The sequence below is a fragment of the Odocoileus virginianus genome, chromosome 31 (genome assembly GCF_023699985.2).
Source record: "Odocoileus virginianus isolate 20LAN1187 ecotype Illinois chromosome 31, Ovbor_1.2, whole genome shotgun sequence".
In the NCBI taxonomy this organism is placed as follows: Eukaryota; Metazoa; Chordata; class Mammalia; order Artiodactyla; family Cervidae; genus Odocoileus; species Odocoileus virginianus.
The window spans coordinates 1,861,593-1,882,381 of NC_069704.1; the positions used below are offsets into that span (position 1 = coordinate 1,861,593).

The following is a 20,789-nucleotide window of genomic DNA, read 5'->3' on the forward strand; positions in this document are numbered from 1 at the left end:
CATGGACGGAGGAGCCTGGTGGGCTGCAGACCATGGGGTCACTAAGAGTCGGACACGACTGAGCGACTTCACTTTCACTTTTCACTTTCATGCATTAGAGAAGGAGATGGCAACCCACTCCAGTGTTCTTGCCTGGAGAATCCCAGAGACGGGGGAGCCTGGTGGGCTGCCGTCTATGGGGTCGCACAGAGTCGGACACGATTGAGGCAACTTAGCAGCAGCAAGCCAATCCGTCCCGCGGAACTGTCCCTTGGCCTGCATACAACGAACCCTCAAACCTCTGCTCTTGACTGATCTCAAGGTTCATAAACTCGAGTCACTTTGTACTCAAATCTGGCCTCAATACAAATTGGGTGACCAAAATCATTGGCCTGAGTTCAGGACTTCTGATTTCAATATTTTATCAGATCTCACTAACTTCTTCAAATGGAATGGCAAATGGTTCGAGGTCCCCTACATGCAAGCCTTCGGAGAGCTTAGAAGTCCCCCTTCTCTCTGCAGGTGTCAGGGGAAGCACACTGGCTGAAACCGCCCACCCTGGCCAAGCACCGCAGTAACCATTTGCATGAATTGTTTTACAACAGGAGGTCCTGGTAAGGGACACGGAACTAATAAGCCACCACCAACCAGAAGAGTTCAGGAAAGGTCAAAAGGAGACACCACATGTCCAACCACCTCCCAGAATCTTTCTCTCTGGCATCCATCTTGGCTGAACAAGGCTGCACCACCAGGAAGGACTCTGAGTCAGAATGACTGGCTAAAGAAAACCTGGAAACTCATCCCATCACCATAAACCCAAGACTGCAAGCCATCTGACAGCAGTTCTCCTGGGTTCCCTGACCTCCTGCTCTCTGCCCGGGTGCCCTTTCCCAATAAAGTCCCTTGCTTTGTAAGCACATGTGTCTCCTCGAACAATTCACTTCCAAGTGTTAGACAAGAGCCCACTTTCAGGCCCTGCAAGGGGGTCCCCTTCCTGCAACAAATAGGTTTATCTCTTCAAAGTACTCAATCAAGAGGTCAGGTTATGTCAGTCGTTCACCCTAGGGTCTGTAACAGGGAATCGAGTAACTGGAAAACCTATGGGATTTACACTGGACTCTAAGAGCAGTCACCCCAGCTCCTTCTGCATGTCTTCTGGCCTAATAAAATTGACCGCCTGCTCCTTTCTTTGCCCCACAATAGTTCATCCTGTGAAAATGAAAATGAAAGTCGCTCAGTGGTGTCCAATTCTTTGTGACCCAGGCCAGAATACTGGAGTGGGTAGCCTTTCCCTTCTCTAGGGGATCTTCCCAACCCAGGGATCAAACCCAGGTCTCTTGCATTGCAGGCAGATTCTTTACCAGCTGAGCCACCAGGGAAACCCAGTCCATCCTATGCTCAGCGTATATTTAAAAACACAAGCCAGATAACGTTACTTGCTTCCTCTCCCCCTCCTTCCTAACTCAGTCCTGGCTCCACAGCCCCACGTGGCTGGCTCCTGACCACCCTCCCCTCCTGTTCTCTGCACTCCACACACCCAGTCTCCGCCTGCATCTCCTGCTCCTCCTGACCACCAGGCCTTTGACATGCAGTTGACCCACCTTCCTTCCTTACTCTCCCTTCCTCCAAGCACTTTTCTCCTCCATCCTTCCATTTTCAGCATAAACATCCCTTTATAAAATTATGTATTTATTTTAAGTTGTTTTGGCCACACTGTGAGGCTTGGGGAATTTTAGTTCTTGGCAGTGAGAGCTCAGAATTCTAACCACTGGGCCATCAGGGAATTCCAACCTCTCTTCCTTAGAGAGGTCTTCCGGACACGCCTACGCAGCGGGTGGGGTGTGTGGTTTCCCAGACAGATGTGCTCACGGTGCTTGTTTAACGCCTGCCTCCCCGAGGGCCATCAGTCCTGCGTTCATGGTACTTGCATGAATGAATGCACTTGCATCGCTGAGAGGCAAAAGGAGAAGGGGGCACAGAGGATAGAGGATTGGACGTGAGTTCGCGCGAAGCCCAGGAGACTGGGGGGCCGAGGAGCCCGACATGCTGCAGCCCGCAGGGTGACGGTGTTGGACGCCGCCTAGCGACGGAGCAACAACAGCGCTCGAGCAACTGCGCTCCACTCGACTCATCCGAGAGCCTGTCTGCTCAGTCTCCCAAGACCCGCGTCTGGGTGTCCAGGTGTCACAGGCAGCTTGCTAGGTTTGTTGAACGAAAATGGGAGAGGTGTGACGAGAAACACTTGGAGCAGTCCTCAAGGTGCCACCGGGGCCATCTCCTGGCCTGGCCTACTGCCTCTTCTGTCCCCTGGAAAGACGGCTGCCCCTGTGCCCGGTAATACAGCAACTGGAGGTGTGAGGTGTGATCCCCCTCACTGCACACCACAGGGAGGGCGCCACTTACGACCCACACTTCAGACAGACAGGAGACTCACTCACCTGCTCAGCTCACCTGCTCACGGTCACAAGGCCAGGAAGTCGGGGGTGGGCAGCGATTGAGCTCAGGGAGCCCAGCCCAAAAGCCAGTAGACAGAACTGCTGAAATACAGCGTGGGCAGTAAGGGTGCCTGTCTCCTCCGGCCGGGGATCACTGCATCCGGGAATTGCAGAGGGCCTACAAAACCCCTTCCAGCCCCTGGAGGCAGCGGCGGCAGCAGCAGTCACGTACCGCTACTGGTGGGCCTGGGTCTCAAGCAGATGCATTTCCCCCCTTCGTACTCGGGAGAAGGCAGAGAGCTGCTTCACGTCACAAAAAGCACACTCTGGAAAGGCTCGATGGTTGGGAGTCCCTGACCGGCGCTGCTGCCTGAACCAGTTCCCGAGGCAGAGCCGGGAGAGCACAGCCCTCCCCACCGTCACGAGAGCGCTGCTGGCCCGCGGCCCTCCTCTGAAGGGGAGGCTTTGGACTTGAGCTGCTCCTTCCAGGAGAAGAGCCAGCAGCAGCCCAAGAATCTCCTTTGTGACCACAATTTGTCACCTAAGCACTCCCCCTGAGAACTGCGACCCGGGTGCTGTCGGGGTCCTCCCGGGGACCGTAGGTGCGGGACAGCTCTGGGGCGGCTGCTCCGAGGGGCAGAGGGAGACGCCTGTCCACACGGGCGCGACTGGGGACACGCGCGGGCAAGCACATGGCTCGGTGACAGAGCCCTGCTGGTCCCAGAGCGGCCCCCCAAGTGGTGATTTTAGTTCTTCACTGTGACGGGGGTGCCCAAGAGCTAACGTCCTCCCTGGGACGGACACCTGACTACCCAGGGGGCCTGCTGACCGGAGCACAGGGGCCCTGTCCTGGTTTCACCCCAATTCCTCTCACCGGTGACCGCAGCTGCTGATGGCTAGGTCCCCGCTGAGCTGGGGTCTCCGGAGGCCCCTCTGTTCTCTGTTTACACTGATGTAGGCAAGCTGGGGAGAATGTGTTTGGATTTTCGAGGACAGATCTGCCTGCATAGACTTCACCCATCCCAGCTTTGAGAGCTCTCCCAACCCGAGTCCACTCTCAAACCACGTGGATACGGCAGAGCCGCAGAGAACCTGGGACCTGAGCTGTGAAACACGCAGGAGGTGGGCGGGCGCCTCCACCAGGGCTGGGGGCCTCCTCTGTGAAGGGCTGTGGGGGCCAGGAGGCGACACGTGGGATGGTGGGCGGGCCCTTTAATAACAAGCACTTTAAGATGTACCCACCGTTCTCAGCTTGTGGAATATACAAATGCAGGCATCAGGCTGGATTTGCCGCAGGGCTGGGGCCTGTCCACCCAGGTGTATCACATTAATAATATTACAGGGGCTTCCCTGGAAGTCCAGTGGTGAGGACTCCATGCTTTCACTGGCCAGGGCCCGGGTTCAGTCCCTGGTCATGGGACTAAAACTCCCCTAAGCCCCGTGGCACAGCCAAAAGCATTTAGAAATATGATAATATTACACTTTGACTTCACTGTCAAGTACTTGATTCTCCTCGCCTGTGGGAAGAGATGTGGAGGGTCCGGGGTCTCAGCCCAGAGTAGGTTAACAGGTGGGCCTGGCCCAGGGTTCCTACGGCAGCTGTCAGAGCTCCCACGCACCGGGTCCTAAGGAGGGGGTGGACATGAAGGGGGTCAGATGACGCCCAGGGCTCAGCATGCTGCCCTTCAGAGGGAGCCAAAATCCTGCCTGTTCTGGGCGCCAAGCGTCCTGCCCTTGCTCCAGGGACCAGTTCCCTGTCTTCCAGGCGTTCACTGTACAAACATCCCTGGAGGAGGGCCTGGGAAAAGGGATACTCAGGGCTCAGCTGAGGGTGTGCAGAAACGCCAGAGCCCCACGGAGTGGGGGGACGGTCTCCTAGCGTCCGCTCCGGACGGCTCCTCTGCCCTGCACTTGGTGGGCACAGCCAGGAAAGGCCCCAGCAGCTCATGGTCCCCCAGGCCAGACGCGGGGGCTCAGCGTGGCTGGTCCCCAGTTCAGTGTCTCCGCAGCTGCAGTAACCCAGTGTCATGGAAGGAGGGGACCTCATGTTCAACTTTGCAGGTAATACAACGATGGGGGCAACAGCTATTTCGGGGTTGATGTAAGTTTGGTCATTTTGACGATGCAGAAATTTTCTTTCCTGGAGTTTAAACCTATTAAATACAAAGATTAAAAAAAATCATCTTGGAGTGTTCAACTCCAAGAACAATAGTATAATAATTATCATTATTGTTTATTACTAATAATGAATAGTATTTCTTGGGTGCTTATTATGAGCTAAGCTCCTTCATTCATGAGCTCTTTTAATGAGAATGAAAAATACTCCAGTCTGGCTCACTGAGGATAGTTTCTGAGTTCCAGGAATCAGAGGCTGTCTAGAATGGGAAAAGTAGGCTCTAAAGTTCATTACTAGTTGTTTTGAAGGATGGAGATCAACGAGTAGGTTGAACATCCCTAAGCCTAACTCCTGAGGCAGGTACCTGCCAGCACTGGGGCATGTGTGAACGCTCAGTCGTGTCCGACTCTTTGTGACCTCACAGACTGTAGCCCTCCAGGCTCCTCTGTCCATGGGATTTCCCAGGCCAGAAACTGGAGCATGTTGCCATCCTTTTCCAGGGGATCTTCCCAACCCAGGGATCAAACCCAAGTTTTCTTGCATCTCCTGCACTGGCAGGCAGATTCTTTACCACTGCGCCATCTGGAAAGCCCATATTGGTACTCACTCCTGAATGCCCAGAGTAGGCCAATGCGGATGAGCTAATGAAACAGAGATCAACAGTCTCAGTCTTCCAGATCCTCCCACCCAGGAGCTAAAATGGCTCTGCTTATGACCTTCTCTTGTGGCTGTTATCCCTTCCTTCACCCACAAATTCACAGAACCCCCAGGGGCTTTGCTTATGTGGATTCTATCTACTAACATTCATCTGAAAGGAGAAAAAAATACGTTTTTATGTATTAATTCATCTAAACATAACAGTGATCACCATTATGTCTTAACAAATAACATTTTAGTGAAGAAGTCATATTTTACAAATAAAACATGAAAAGAGTAGCATTTTCTTTTTTACATTTCTACAATTCTTGTCTGGCTTAATAGACGGAAGAGGGACTCTCCTCTGCTTCTGCAAAGAGTCTCTTGATATATGTTATTTTGGTTGACTTGTATGAAGAAGATCAAGCCTCACAAGGTATATAGTTGGAAAGCGGAGGAGTATTTAATAGCCTTCTGGATAGCTGTGGATATTCATACTACACCAAATTTGTAGATATTGCTACTACACCAAAATTTGACAGTTGGTGGTTTCCTAAAAGTTAGTTGCAATGTGGAATCTGACAACTAGAGCAATGATTTCAAACTCTGTTATATCCATGTGTCTTGAACTTTGAATAGTTAATTTGTACATGATTGTGGAACAGTATGCACTAGTCCTTTTGAGAATACTGTTACACAAAGTTATGTGTCTCTTCCAAATATTGACACAGCCTGGTCTACAATACCACTAGGCTTACCAGAAAAATCCAGGAGTAGGAAAGCTGTAAACATCATAGGGCAGAAACAGTTTCACAATGTTTGAATTTTCTTTTGAATGCTTGAATTGGCCATAGATATTGTCAGTTGTTTACTTGCTGATTTTTTTGGCCATATCTCAAGACATGTGGGATCTTAGTTCCTGATGAGGGACTGAACCCACACCCTGTGCAGTGGAAGCTTGGAGTCTTAGTCCCTGGACCTGAAGAGACAGGCTCACCCTATTTTGGGGAATGTCTGCCAAACACCCTGGTTGGAATAACCATGGTTACCTGTGGCGGGATGGGTTTGTAGCTGTCATACAAAAGCTTCTGCCTCAAAACCACCAGGGCACTTTGCTGAACAGTATCTGAGAGGCTTTCTGTTACTTCCTGCTTTGTCCCAGAGGCTATTAAAAACACTGGTCCTCAGGGGTCAAGATTAATTAAATTGGAAATGTGATTGCTTCTTTGGGTCCTTCTTAAGAGAAACTGGGCTGTTTTGTTTTGTCTTGTGAGAAACACGATCACTGCTGGTAGTTTGGAGCTGCAGCCCAACCCACACTGAGACACCAACAGTGTGACCCCCCCAGGGCACCAACAGAATGACCCTCCTAGGGCACCAACAGGGTGACCCCTCCAGGGCACCAACAGTGTGACCCTCCGAGGGCACCAAAAGGGTGACCCCCCAAGGCACCAACAGGGTGACTGACCCCCCTAGGGCACCAACAGGGTGGCCCCCTCAGAGCACCAAAGGGGTGACCCCCACCCCCGAGGGCACCAACAGTGACTGGTCCCCAGGGCACCAACAGTGTGAGTGACCTCCAGGGTGACTGACCCCCCCCCCCAAGGGCACCAACAGCGTGATCCCCAGGGCACCAACAGTGTGACCCCTGGGGCAGTGCTCAGCCTAGCGGGACGGCGGGGCAGCAGGTGCTGACCTGGCCTCCTCACCAAACTGTCCTCCTGGGCGCCCCTGCCCTTGAAGAATGTAGCTCTCGGGAACAGACATAGCCACTCCGTGTAAAACAGACAAGCACCCGGCGTGGGGACTGACCCTCACCATCTGGTAATGACTGACAATGGGGTATAATCTGCAAAAATACTGAGTCAGGATGCTGTCCACCTGAGATGGACGCAGCCCTGTGAACCAACTCTACTTTGATCTTAAAGAAAAAAAGAGACCCAGCTCTGAGCTCTCCTGGTTAGGGCGCAGGTGACAGACGCAGCCAGCGGCTGGAGCAGACAGAACCCCACGGGGTCCTGTCTCACGTGCCTGAGAAGGCCGGAAGCGCCCCTCACCCCGGGCGGCCCTGGCCTTGGGCGGCCCGCCTGCACCCGGCTCGTCCCTCACAGCTCAGCTCGCCCAGAGCGTGGACTCGCTTCTCACCCGCCAGGCGAGCTTTGCGGACCTGACAGGAAACAGTGGCAGGAGCCCTGAAACGAGGCTCGCTTGGGTTCAGGGGAAAGCACTCCCGGCATGCTGTGCGGACATCCGGCCTCCCGGAAGCTTCCAGGTGGCCGGCGCGTCCACGTGCCCACAGTGTCTCCGCAGGAGCCCCGGGCCCGGTCGTGGCCGTCGGGGAGGCCGCGGCCCGGCAGCGTCGTCACAGCCTGTCAGGCCGGGCGGGGGACGGCAGCCCGGGAGGGGAGGAGAGACTGACGGGCACACACTCTCCCCCAGTGGAGAGCTTCCAATAAAAGGATGAGACTGAAGGCACAGCGGCTCTCGGCTCCGCCCTCCCGCGTCTTCAGCGGGCGCCGCGCCCTCCCAGCCCCAGCGAGCCCGAGCCCGAGCATCCCCAGTCCGCCGCGCCCTTGTGTCTAAACTCCTCTCCTCAGGGCCCAACTTCCGGGAATGTCTTTTCAATGGCAGGAGCTGCAGGGTCTTCTGGAATACTCAGAAAACGCTCAGGGAGAGTGGATGCCACAAATAAGGAGGGCAGAAGCCTCAGAGGAGCACCTGTGCAAAAAGCACAGCTTCAGGAGCATTTTAACGGAAAGAGCTAGAAACAGGAGTTTGCTGTGAGACACAAGGGTTCATCGGTCAATAAAGGTGGAGCTAACAGTAGGGGCCACAGAAGGAATCCAGTGGGGCCCACTGGTTTCACACCCCGCAAGTGAAAAGACATGAGAAGTTCACTAACACAGCCCGGAACAGGACGAGAACGTGAACAGAACAGAGTCGGGGGACACAACTGAAACTTCGTGAAGCTGTTCTCTGTTGTGTATTTTTTTTTTTTCGTTTATTTTTATTAGTTGGAGGCTAATTACTTTACATCATTGCAGTGGTTTTTGTCATACATTGAAATGAATTAGCCATGGATTTACATGTATTCCCCATCCCGGTCCCCCCTCCCACCTCCCTATCCACCCGATCCCTCTGGGTCTTCCCAGTGTGTATATCTGAACATTTCTGATGCTAATTTTTACAAAAAGTAATGGGATTTTGAGTTGAGAAGCAAGCCGTCTGTGCATGAGCCTGGATTTCTTCACAAAGAAGTCATATTTGGAACCAGTTGCCTAGAGGCCCCAGTCAGCAAAATTTTATTCAAACTAATTAAAAGGAAAGTGTTTCTCGCAGTTTTACTATATCTTTGAAATGGGGTCAAAGACGGCAGGTGCCCTGTCCTGGGGGGTGTGGGCGTGTATACAGCATGTCGGTAAATTATCCCAACTTCTGTGCTCCGGCATGAAGATAAAACCGATGCGTATTCCAGTGCATCACTTCTGCCATCTTCAGCTTTACTAGCCGAGTGTCCCCAAAACACTCGCTCCAATAAAGCCTTTTCCCGAGTGTGCGCCAAGTCACACAGGGTGAGGAAAGGGATTCGAGAAAGGGTTTTCAAGGGCAAACACTTGAAGGAAACTCTGCTGGCATTATTTCCCTTCTGAGAAGTAGTGAAGTTTGTCATGGAGAAATTGTCTCCTGGAGACAAAACTTATTCATGCTCTGGAGAAAGAAAGTGAAAGTTGCCCAGTCGTGTCCTATTCTTTGTAACCCCATGGACTATACAGTTCATGGAATTCTCCAGGCCAGAATACTGGAGTGGGTAGCCTATCCCTTCTTCAAGGGATCTTCCCAACCCAGGAATCAAACCGGGATCACCTGCACTGCAGGCGAATTCTTTACCAGCTGAACTATCAGGGAGAGGCACTGGCTAATTCCAAATGCACATTCTTGGTAAACACTGTCCAAAGTTCAGACAGAACAAGTAAAGACAATGCAGTGCCAGAGAGGTGATCGGCAAGTTTCCTGTGCACACACCCAGACAGAGAGTCTGCAAACCGGAGGACTCCACCCTAAAGGTGGAAGGAGGCTGGCATGTGTGCATGTAGCCAGGAGGTGTGACGGCTGACTCTTCACAGTGATTGCTCGCAACACCACAGTCTCTTAAAAAACAGGGAATTGGTCAGTAGTTGCCTCATAGCCAGTTTGGGGGAAACCATTTCCGTTTCCCCATGACTGCAGACGCCGAAGCAGGAAATGGCACTCCCCAGGCGGCTCAGCGGTAACGGGTCTGCGTGCGAATGGAGGACACGCGGCGGGAGCAAGCGCAGCCCGGGGTGGGCAAGGTCCCCAGGAGGAAGACGTGGCTACCCATGCCAGCACTCCTGCCTGGAGAGTCCCACGGGCAGAGCAGCCTGCCAGGCCACAGTACGTGGGGTCGCAGAGAGCTGAGCTCCTGACAACAGGCAAGAAAGCAAGACAGGACCCAGGGCAGGACTTCCCCTGGTGGTCCATGGTTAAGACTTTGCCTTCCAAGGCAGGGGATGCGGGTTTGATCCCTGGTCGAGGGAGCTAAGATCCCACATGCCTTGCAGCGGAAAAACCAAAACAGAAAACAGAAGCAGTATTGTAACGAATTCAGTACATTTTAAAAAAGAAAAGAAATGACCCAAGTCAATCTGGTCTCTTGCTTTGTTTGTAGGACCAGAGTGCTTTTGTCTTCTCAGGAGCGTTTCAAGGCAAGTCTCTGGTTTTTGTTTTTATTTTGACTGCACCACACAGCATGCAGGACCCTAGTTTTCCAACCAGGGCTTAAATCTGGGCTCCCTGCAAGGGAAGCAGAGTTCTGAGAGAGTTAATTTTTAGGTAGGTTGATAAGAGTCCAGGGTCCTCTGGGGTCTAGAGTTCTAGAGAGGAGAAAGGGACAAATGTTTTCTTCTACACTGCTTTGTCTTACTCACACGAGACACTTTTTTCTTAAACTCTTGAGTTGTTATGACAACAATCTTTAAGACTAAATTTCTTTAAGCCCAGAGCTAATGATTACACAACAAAATGACCCATCTTGTTCAAGGGTATGTTTTTCCTTAAGCTCTGTACTAAGGATTCAGTTCAGTCAGCTCAGTTCAGTCACTCAGTCATGTCTGACTCTTTGCAAACCATGGAATGCAGCACGCCAGGCTTCCCTGTCCATCACCAACTCCCAGAACTTGCTCAAACTCATGTCCATCAAGTCAGTGATGCCATCCAACCATCTCATCTTCTGTCGTCCCCTTCTCCTCCCGCCTTCGATCTTTACCAGCATCAGGGTCTTTTCCAGTGAGTCAGTTCTTTACATCAGGTGGCCAAAGTATTGGAGTTTCAGCTTCAGCATCAGTCCTTCCAATGAATATTCAGGACAGATTTCCTTTAGGATGGACTGGTTGGATCTCCTTGAAGTCCAAGGGATTCTCAAGAGTCTTCTCCCACACCACAGTTCAAAAGCATCAATTCTTTGGTGCTCAGCTTTCTTTATAGTCCAAGTCTCACATTCATACATGACTACTGGAAAAATCATAGCTCTGACTAGATCTTTGTCAGCAAAGTAACATCTCTGCGTTTTAATATACTGTCTAGGTTGGTCATAGCTTTTCTTCCAAGGAGTATGTATCTTTTAATTTCATGGCTGCAGTCACCATCTGCAGTGACTCTGGAGCCCAAGAAAACAAAGTCTGTCACTGTTTCCACTGTTTCCCCATTTGACATGAAGTGATGGGACTGGATACCATGAGCTTCATTTTTTGAATGTTGAGCTCTAAGCCAATTTTTTCACTCTCCTCTTTCACTTTCATCAAGAGGCTCTTTAGTTCTTCTTCACTTTCTGCCATAAGGGTGGTGTCATCTGCATATCTGAGGTTATTGACATTTCTCCCAGCAATCTTGATTCAAGCTTGTGATTCACCCAGACCAGCGTTTCTCATGATGTCCTCTGCATATAAGTTAAATAAGCAGGGTGATAATATACAGCCTTAATTACTCCCTGATGTGGTAACAGTCTGTCGTTTCATATCCAGGTCTAACTGTTCCTTCCTGACCTGCATACAGATTTCTCAGGAGGCAGGTAAGGTGCTCTGGTATTCCCATCTCTTGAAGAATTTTATACAGTTTATTGTGATCCACACAGTCAAAGGCTTCGGCATAGTCAATAAAGCAGAAGTAGATGTTTTTCTGGAACTCTCTTGCTTTTTCGATAATCCAGCAGATGTTGGTAATTTCATGTCTGGTTCCTCTGCCTTTTCTAAATCCAGCTTGAACATCTGGAAGTTCATAGTTCACATATAGTTGAAACCTGGCTTGTAGAATTTTGAGCATTACTTTGCTAGTGTGTGAGATGAGTGCAACTGTGTGATAGTTTGAGCATTACTTGGCATTGCCTTTCTTTGGGATTGGAATGAAAACTGACCTTTTCCAGTCCTGTGGCCACTGCTGAGTTTTCCAAATTACCTGGCATGTTGAGTGCAGCACTTTCACAACAGCATCTTTTAGGATTTGAAATAGCTCAACTGGAATTCCATCACCTCCACTAGCTTTGTTCGTAATGATGCTTCCTAAGGCCCAGTTGACTTCACATTCCAGGATGTCTGGTTCTAGGTGAGTGATCACACCATCGTGATTATCTGGGTCATGAAGATCTGTTTTGTACACTTCTTCTATGTATTCTTGCCACCTCTTCTTAATAACTTCTGCTTCTGTTAGGTCCATACCATTTCTGTCCTTTATTGTGTCCATCTTTGCATGAAATGTTCCCTTGGTATCTCTAATTTTCTTGAAGAGATCTCTAGTCTTTCCCATTCTGTTGTTTTCCTCTATTTCTTTGCACTGATCCCTGAGGAAGGCTTTCTTATCTCTCCTTGCTGTTCTTTGGAACTCTGCATTCAAATGGGTATATCTTTCCTTTTCTCCTTTGCCTTTTGCTTCTCTTCTTTTCACAGCTATTTGTAAGGCCTCCTCTGACAACCATTTTGTCTTTTTGCATTTCTTTTTCTTGGGGATGATCTTGATCCCTGCCTCCAGTACAATGTCAGGAACCTCTGCATAGTTCTTCAGGCATCTGTCTATCAGATCTAATCCCTTGAGTCTAATTCTCACTTGCACTGTATAATAATTAGGGATTTGATTTCGGTCATACCTGAATGGTCTAGTGGTTTTCCCTACCTTCTTCAATTTAAGTCTGAATTTGGCAATAAGGAGTTCATGATCTGAGCCACAGTCAGCTCCCGGTCTTGTTTTTGCCGACTGTGTAGAGCTTCCCCATCTTTGGCTGCAAAGAATATAATCAATCAGAGAAGGTGATTAGTAAAGAGAAGCTCTGTAGTAAGGATTATATAACAACCAGGACACATTTCTCCTTTTTAACAAGAACCTTCTGACTGACATTTTATGTGGGAGTGGGTAAGACCTTTCTATTGTTAATTTTCATCTTGTTAATTTAAGATGTATGTTGTGGGAGTGGGTCCGGTAAAAGTATATCTGGTCTTGATAAGACTAGCGGGGTGGAAGGGGCACTCTGTCCCCCTTCTGATGATGTCTGTGTCAGAAACTTTCTCTGTTTCTATACTTTAATATAACTCTGCTACACAAAAGCTCGAGTGATCCAGCCTGGTCCCTGGTCCCAAAGCTAAATCTTCTTTGGAGATCATGAATCTGACCTTATTCACCATAAGCTATCAATTCTAACCACTGGACCACAGGAGAGGTCCTGGGCTATTTTTCATTTTAATGCCACCCACGTTGGGAAGGAAGTAGAAACTTGAGGCCAAGGGAGTGAAGTATTAGGACCAAATCTTCTTAGGAATAAAAAAACACAAGACTGTAAAAATAATAGATCTTGAAATCTGAACTACAGGAAAGTTTTCTCAGAAAGCAAATCTCACTCGGATGAAAAGTAAACTTCTGCCAAAGTGGCAGATTCGCACGGGTCAGGTGCACAGTGACTCAGCACCTCTGGGCCTTAAACACCTGACCACCTCCCCAGCCATCCCAGGTCACCCCCGAGGGAATGTGAGGCAGTCTCCTCTCAGCCAGGGCCCAGTCCCACCCCCCACTTCACTCCATCCTCAGTCCCCCTGTTCCGTCCAATCCGGCATCTCCTTCGGGCTGAGAACCGCCCCTGGCTTTACAGTGTTTCTCAATCCACGTAACAAATATTTACAGAACCGTTCTGGGTCAGGCGCTGTGCTCGCCCCGGGTGCAGCCGTGAGCAAACAGGAAAACACCCCCGCCTTCTCAGAGTTGGGTTCTCATGCGGGGGGCACACAGGAAAGCAACAGCCATGGGGCAGACGGAGGGGGTGCCAGGTGGGATCGTGGCACAGGCCAAGAGGAGGAAGGGAGCCAGCCCTGTGCGCGTGTGTGTGTGTGCACACGCATGTGTGAGACAGGACAGGGAGGGACACAGAGTCGGTGTAGGCCATGGGGAAGCAGAACTGCACTTGAGAGGAGCGGCCAGGAAGGCTGGCGGTGAAGTGACCTTCGGGCAGGCGTGGTAGGAGGCTGGGTCACCTGGAGGAAAGCGTGATGCCAGCCAGAGGACAGCGGGCGCGGCCCGAGGGAGGGGCCGGGGGCCCAGAGGGGCCAGCGTGTAGGACCAGGGGGCGCGGGGTGGGGCGGGGGGCTGCAGGGGTGAGGGCGGAGCATCCCGGGGAAGCGGAACCCCGACTGGAGGCGACTGCAGGGGTCTGGGTGGCAGAGGGCGAGGGGCTGCGGGCCGGCTGTGGGCCCAGAGGGAGGAGGCCGCAGGATCTGCCGCAGCAGAGCGGGCTTGGGGCTCAGGGCTCTCAGGGTCTCGGCCGGAGCACCCGGGAGGTCAGGGCTGGTACCTGGAGATGGGACCATAGCGGGGCGGCTGGGAGCAGAGCCCCCAGTCTGGCCAGGCACACATCCACGGGATGCGCCCATGTCCCCGGGCAGGTGCTGAGGAGTCGGGCCTGGGGCTTGGGGTGGGTCCAGGCTGGAAGCCCGTGGCCACGGGGACTTGTCTGCATCTCGCAGACACCGGAGCCCCCCAGGGAGAAGGCCAGCGGGAAAGGGCAGAGTGCTGAGCGCGAGGCTGCTCCTGCTGCGGTCCAGGGACGCCCCTTCAGCTGGGCCTGGCTTCCTCCAGGCTCCGGCCCTGGGATTTCCTCACCACTGGGTCTGGGGTCCCTCCCAGCTGAACTCTGAAAGCCCAGGCCCAGCACTAGTTGCTGTCTGACAGGCAGCAACTGAAGAAGGCAGGACACAAAGCCCGGAATCCCAGCTCTACATGCACTGTTCTTCCTCAGTCATTTTCCACTTTTAAAAAATACTGTAGCAGAGTCGGCGCAGGCTTCACGTAAGTTACAGAGCTGGGTACGACATCATGTAAGTTACAGGTGTACACACAGTGATTCAGTTCTTACAGGTTATACCCATTCAGTGTTGTTATAATAGTGACCTTATTTCCTGTGCTGTACATGCTGTTTATTGCTTGTAAGTGATATCCAACAGTATTTGTCTTTCTCTGACTTTCGCTAAGCATAATACCCTCCAAGCCCACCCATGTTGTTGCAAAAGGGAAATTTTCATTCTTTTTCTGTACGGCTATTATTCCACTGTATCTATGTATGCATACATACATACACACATATATACCGCATACCACTGTATGTATGTATACACATCATATCTTCCATATCCATTCTTCTGCTGATGGACATTTAGGTTGTCTCACATCTCAGCAATTGTAAATAATGCTGCTATGAACACAGGCAGGTCTGAATGAGGAATCAGTGAATTCAGATGACCATTACATCTACTACTGTGGGCAAAAATCCCTTAGAAGAAAATGGAGTAGCCCTCAGTCGACAAGGGTCTGAAATGCAGAACTCAAGCTGTTCATTTTCAAGGCAAACCGTTCAGTATCACGGTAATCCAAGTCTACACCCCAACCACTAATTCTGAAAAAGCTGAAATTGAACCGTTCTATGAAGACTCACAAGACTTTCTAGAACTAACACCAAGAAAAAAAAAAAGATGTCCTTTTCATCATAGGGGACTGGAATGCAAAAGTAGGAAGTCAAGAAATACCTGGAGTAACAGGGAAATTTAGCCTTGGAGTACAGAATGAAGCAGGGCAAAGGCTAATAGAGTTTTGCCAAGAGAACGCACTGGTCATAGCAAACACCCTCTTCCAGCAACACAAGAGAAGACTCTACACATGGACATCACCAGATGGTTGACACTGAAATCAGATTGATTATATTCTTTGCAGCCAAAGATGGCAAGCTCTATACTGTCAGCAAAAACAAGACTGGGAGTTGACTGTGGCTCAGATCATGAACTCCTTATTGCCAAATTCAGACTTAAATTGAAGGAAGTAGGGAAAACCACTAGACCATTCAGGTATGGCCTAAATCAAATTCCTTACAATTATACAGTGGAAGTGAGAAATAGATTCAAGGGTTTAGATCTGACAGAGTCCCTGAAGAACTATGGACAGAGGTTCATGACATGGTACAGCAGGTGGTGGTCAAAACCATCCCCAAGAAGCAGTAATGGAAAAAGTTAAAATGGTTGTCTGAGGAGGCCTTTCAAATAGCTGTGAAAAGAAGAGAAGCTGGAGGCAAAGGAGAAAAGGAAAGATATACCACTCTGACTGCAGAGTTTCAAAGAATAGCAAGGAGAGATAAAAAAGTCTTCCTCAGGGATCAGTGCAAAGAAATAGAGGAAAACAACAGAATGGGAAAGACTAGAGATCTCTTCAAGAAAATTAGAGATACCAAGGGAACATTTCATGCAAAGATGGACACAATAAAGGACAGAAATGGTATGGACCTAACAGAAGCAGAAGATATTAAGAAGAGGTGGCAAGAATACATAGAAGAAGTATACAAAACAGATCTTCATGACCCAGATAACCACGATGGTGTGATCACTCACCTAGAACCAGACATCCTGGAATGTGAAGTCAACTGGGCCTTAGGAAGCATCACTACGAACAAAGCTAGTGGAGGTGATGGAATTCCAGTTGAGCTATTTCAAATCCTAAAAGATGCTGTTGTGAAAGTGCTGGACTATGCCAGGTAATTTGGAAAACTCAGCAGTGGCCACAGGACTGGAAAAGGTCAGTTTTCATTCCAATCTCAAAGAAAGGAAATGCCCAAGAACGTTCGAACTATCACAGAATCGCACCCATCTCACATGCTAGCAAAGTAATTCTCAAAATTCTCCAAGCCAGGTTCCAAGAGTACATGAACTGTTAACTTCCAGATATTCAAGCTGGATTTAGAAAAGGCAGAAGAACCAGAGATCACATTGCCAACATCCCCTGGATCATTGAAAAAGAGAATTCCAGAACGTTTACTTCTGCTTCATTGACTGTGCTAAAGCCATTGACTGTGTGGCTCACACCAAAATGTAGAAAATTCTTCAAGAGATGGGAACACCAGAGCACCTGACCTGCCTCCTGAGAAACCTGTATGCAGGTCAGGAAGCAACAGTTAGAACCAGACATTGAACAATGGACTGGCTCCAAATTGGAAAAGGAGTACGTCAAGGCTGTATATTGTCATCCTGTTTACTTAACTTATATGCAGAGTGCATCATGCAAAATGCTGAGTTGGATGAAGCACAAGCTGGAATCAAGACTGCCAGGAGAAATAACCTCAGATATGCAGATGACATCACTTTTATGACAGAAAGCAAAAAGGAACTAGAGACTCTTGATGAAAGTGATAGAGTGAAAAAGTTGGCTTAAAACTCAACATTCAGAAAACTAAGTTCATGGCACCCAGTCCATCACTTCATGGCAAATAGATGGGGAAACAACAGAAACAGTGACAGATTTTATTTTGGGGGGGGCTCCAAAATCACTGCAGATGGTGACTGCAGCCATGAAATTAAAAGATACTTGCTCCTTGGAAGAAATGCTATGAGCAACGTAGACAGCATATTAAAAAGCAGAGACGTTACTTTGCCAACAAAGGTTTTTCCAGTGGTCATGTATGAATGTGAGAGTTGGACAGTGAAGAAAGCTGAGCGCCGAAGAATTGGTTTTGAACTGTGGTGTTGGTGAAGACTCTTGAGAGTCCCTTGGACTGCAAGGAGATCCAACCAATCCATCCTAAAGGAGATCAGTCCTGAATATTCATTGGAAAGACTGATGCTGAAACTCCAATACTTTGGCCACCTGATGCAAAAAACTGACTCATTGGGAAGGATCCTGACGCTGGGAGAGATCGAGGGCAGGAGGAGAAGGGGATGACAGAGGATGAGTTGGTTGGATGGCATCACCAACTCAATGGACATGAGTTTGAACAAGCTCTGGAAGTTGGTGATGGACTGGGAGGCCTGGAGTGCTGCAGTTCATGGGGTCGCAAAAAGTCGGACAGGACTGAGCAGCTGAACTGATGAACATAGCAGCGCACGTTATCTTTTCAAATTCTTTTGTTTTTGTTTTTGTTTTTTTTTTGATAAACACCCAGGAGTAGAATTGCTGGGTAATAGGATAGTTCTATTTTTAGCTGAGAAACTGCCATAATGTTTCCCATACAGGTGCATACAATAGCTGTACCAATTGACATTCCCGCCAACAGTGTGTGAGGGGCCCCTTGTTTCTGCATCCTGACAGTTGTCTGCTGGCTGCCATTCTGACAGGTGAGGCGATTCTTCCTTAGTGTTTGTAAATTAATTAACTCATGACTACACTAGGTCTTTGTTGCTGCACGCAGGCTCTCTCTGCTTGCAGGGAGTGGGGGCTCCGGTTCCCAGGCTCTAGGGTGCTGGCTGAGTAGCTGTGGTGCATGCGCTTAGCTGCTCCAAGGCACGTGGGATTTTCCAAGACCAGGGATCGAACCCGTGTCTCCTGCACTGGCAGGTGGATTCTTATCCACTGCACCAGCAGGGAAGTCCTTCCTTAATATTTATATTCTATTTGCATGTGTTCGTATTAAACATACATGACAAGTTACCTGAGAATAATTACAAAGAATAGTTTAGCCAACAACCTTGAAAGTCTTTAGTTGTCATTGTAACCCCGTGGCCTGTGGTCACCATTTCTAGTTGGAAACCTTCCAAACTTCCATGTACAGAACTGTCCCGTCTGCTCGGGCGTCCAGAGCAACACACTGCAGCCTTGGGGCTGAGACAGAATTTTGTCCTTTTGGTCCTGGAGCTGGGCTCGAAGATGACGATGTCAGCAGAGCTGGCTTCCCAGAGGCCTCCCTCCTTGCCCTGCAGACGGCCTCCGTCCTGCATGTGCTCACGTGGCCCTCCCTCTGCAGGTGTCCCCGGGGTCCTGAGTGGACTAGGGCCACCCAAACAGCCTCATTTTAATGCAACCGCCTCAGGAAAGGCTCAGCATCCAAACCCAGTCACACCCTGTGCTGGGGGCATGATTCAGCCCCTTGCAGCCTCCATGCTCGCATGCAGCTCAGCGTCCTCCAGTTGGGCCCTGATGACTGGACAGGTTTGTCCAGGGAGTGCTCTGTGCCCTGACTGAGCTGCTGTGCCCGCCCCCCCACACACACAGCACCGTCTTGTCTTGTCCCGAGTGGGGTAGTTCTCCTGCATGTCCGCCAGCCCCACCACCCTTCCCAGATGCCAACCAACGTCCCCTGCCTGGGCTCTCAGGACCCCACGCCCTCCACGAGACATGCAGAAGGTGGGTCTGTTTTCTACCTGAAGCCCCTCCAAACTCAGGGCAGGGTGCACCGTGGCAGGATGTCAGCACCCCAGACCTAAGACACTGCCTGTGGATCAAGTCACCTATGCCAACAAATTAAGACCCCCCCTCCCCAGCCAAAATAATGCAGCTGATTCTCAGGCCCTGAGGAGTTAAAATACTGCTAAAGAACAACACATCCCTGACTGTAAGACCCTGATTTCTTGAAACTGCTAAACTGCAGTGGTGCCTGGACTGACTTCCCCGGGGGCCCTCAGCCCCCACGACCCTAATCCAGGAGATGCTGGCAGGGCATGCCCGGCACTGGGATATGACAGGACACATCTAAACCCCAGAGGGAACACAGGAGGAACTGAGGCCCTCATCACAGACACAAAAATGTAAAATCTCCCCTGCGGGGAGCCAGCCTGACTGCTCAGGCTCCTTCTTGGCTCTGAGAGAGATCAAGAGGTCCCTCTCTGTCCCGCCACCCCTGATTTATTAAAGCACAGGTTGGCCTTTCTCACCTCCATCAAGGAAATTGCTGTAGCGATCTTTCACCTGTTCACCTGTTGCTGATAAACTCGTCATGATTGAAGCCTGTTTTCTATCCAGTTAATGTTCTATTGATTTCAGTTGGGTGCTAGGGTGATGCTTTACTGATCTTAAGTGGAGGAATTTAAAACACCTGTGCCTGTAGCTCTGCACATGTGCAAACCTTTGATCTAATAGTAACTCCTGTTAGCGTATATATAGGTGTGGTATTCTTCAATAAAGTTGGCAGAGTCGGACGCAAGCTGACTCTGTCCCTCTCAACCCCATCTTTCTAAGTCTTTCTGAGTCTTATTTTTCTTAGGTACTCTGGTAATTGCGTTCTCGACCAGTTCGTTTGCTGGCAGGCTCCGGCACTCCCCCAAACAGGAAACTTAGATTGCAGCTGGGGACGGACCAGCAGGAAATGTACGCACGTGAACATGAAGAGCAATCAAGAGCCAACTGAAAGGCTCCCCCCAGCTGCAAGCTGGGTGCCTGGACTGAAATCCACCAAGGCAGCTCAAGTACGTGAGTTCATGAGCAATACATATCTTTACGTGTTAGAGAAACACACAGAGAAAAACCCCTAATTGGTCACCTTCTCAGGATGACAGGGAGCCAACCTTAGCACTTATCCTGCCTTTTGTATGTGACCTCTACCCCCTGAAACCAAAATCAGATGAGGGGAAGGAGCTTCTGAAACCATTCCAGCTAATAAACAAGCAGAATGACAGGATATCAGCGTTCTGCCACCTGCAAGATTTAACAGACCTGGGCCCTGAGCGCCGCAGCTGCCCGTGCGGGAAGGACGAAGCCGCCGCCGCCTTTTGATGAGCGCCCGGGACACACATGCCCACGGGAGGAGCCCGTGGCGACCAGGCCTCCGGACCCCGCTGCCAACCTGTAGGCAACAGAGGGGCAGGAACACTCTGGACGGCCCAAGATGGGAAGTGACAGACCTCAGAGTGGGAACTGGCAGGGCAGATGGCTCAGGCTCTTTAACAGATTAACTGTAGGGAGACCGATGGATTGAGGCAGAAGCTGTGAATTAAAGCAACTTAAGAAATGTCAAGTTAGGGGGTAGGGGAGGTTCAAGAGGGAGTGGACATATGTATACTAAAGGCAGATCCCTGTGTTGTGAGGCAGAAACCAACATAATGTTGTAAAGCAATTAGCCTCCAGTTACAAATAAATTTAAAAAAAAAGAAACATCAAGGTAAAGAATTAGCAGACTAAATTGCCACGGAGAAAAGCAGGAAGTCACCTCTGTAGAAGTGGGGTTGGTTCGGGGAGGCGGCGGGGGGTGGGGGGGGGGTGCTGTGTGTGGAGGCACCAGGCCGGGTTTTCTTTCTTGGCCCAGGGGGGTGGTCACAAGGGTGTTCACCTTGCAGTAATCGCCATAATGGTAACGGTGTTTGTAGTAGTAGTAACAGTAATTCAATAAT

General features: G+C 50.1%; 1 long non-coding RNA gene across 2 annotated transcripts; it reads left to right on the forward strand.

The window, feature by feature from the left end:
- The first annotated feature begins 3,637 nt into the window (after positions 1–3,637).
- Positions 3,638–20,553, forward strand: LOC110137321 (uncharacterized). Of its 2 annotated transcripts, none has more exons than XR_002313901.2 (3): positions 3,638–4,475; positions 17,703–17,804; positions 19,732–20,553. It is a non-coding gene; the product is annotated as an uncharacterized lncRNA (long non-coding RNA). The 2 variants fall into 2 exon arrangements; XR_002313902.2 differs by lacking the exon at positions 3,638–4,475 and adding an exon at positions 13,868–14,502.
- Positions 20,554–20,789: the final 236 nt, after the last annotated feature.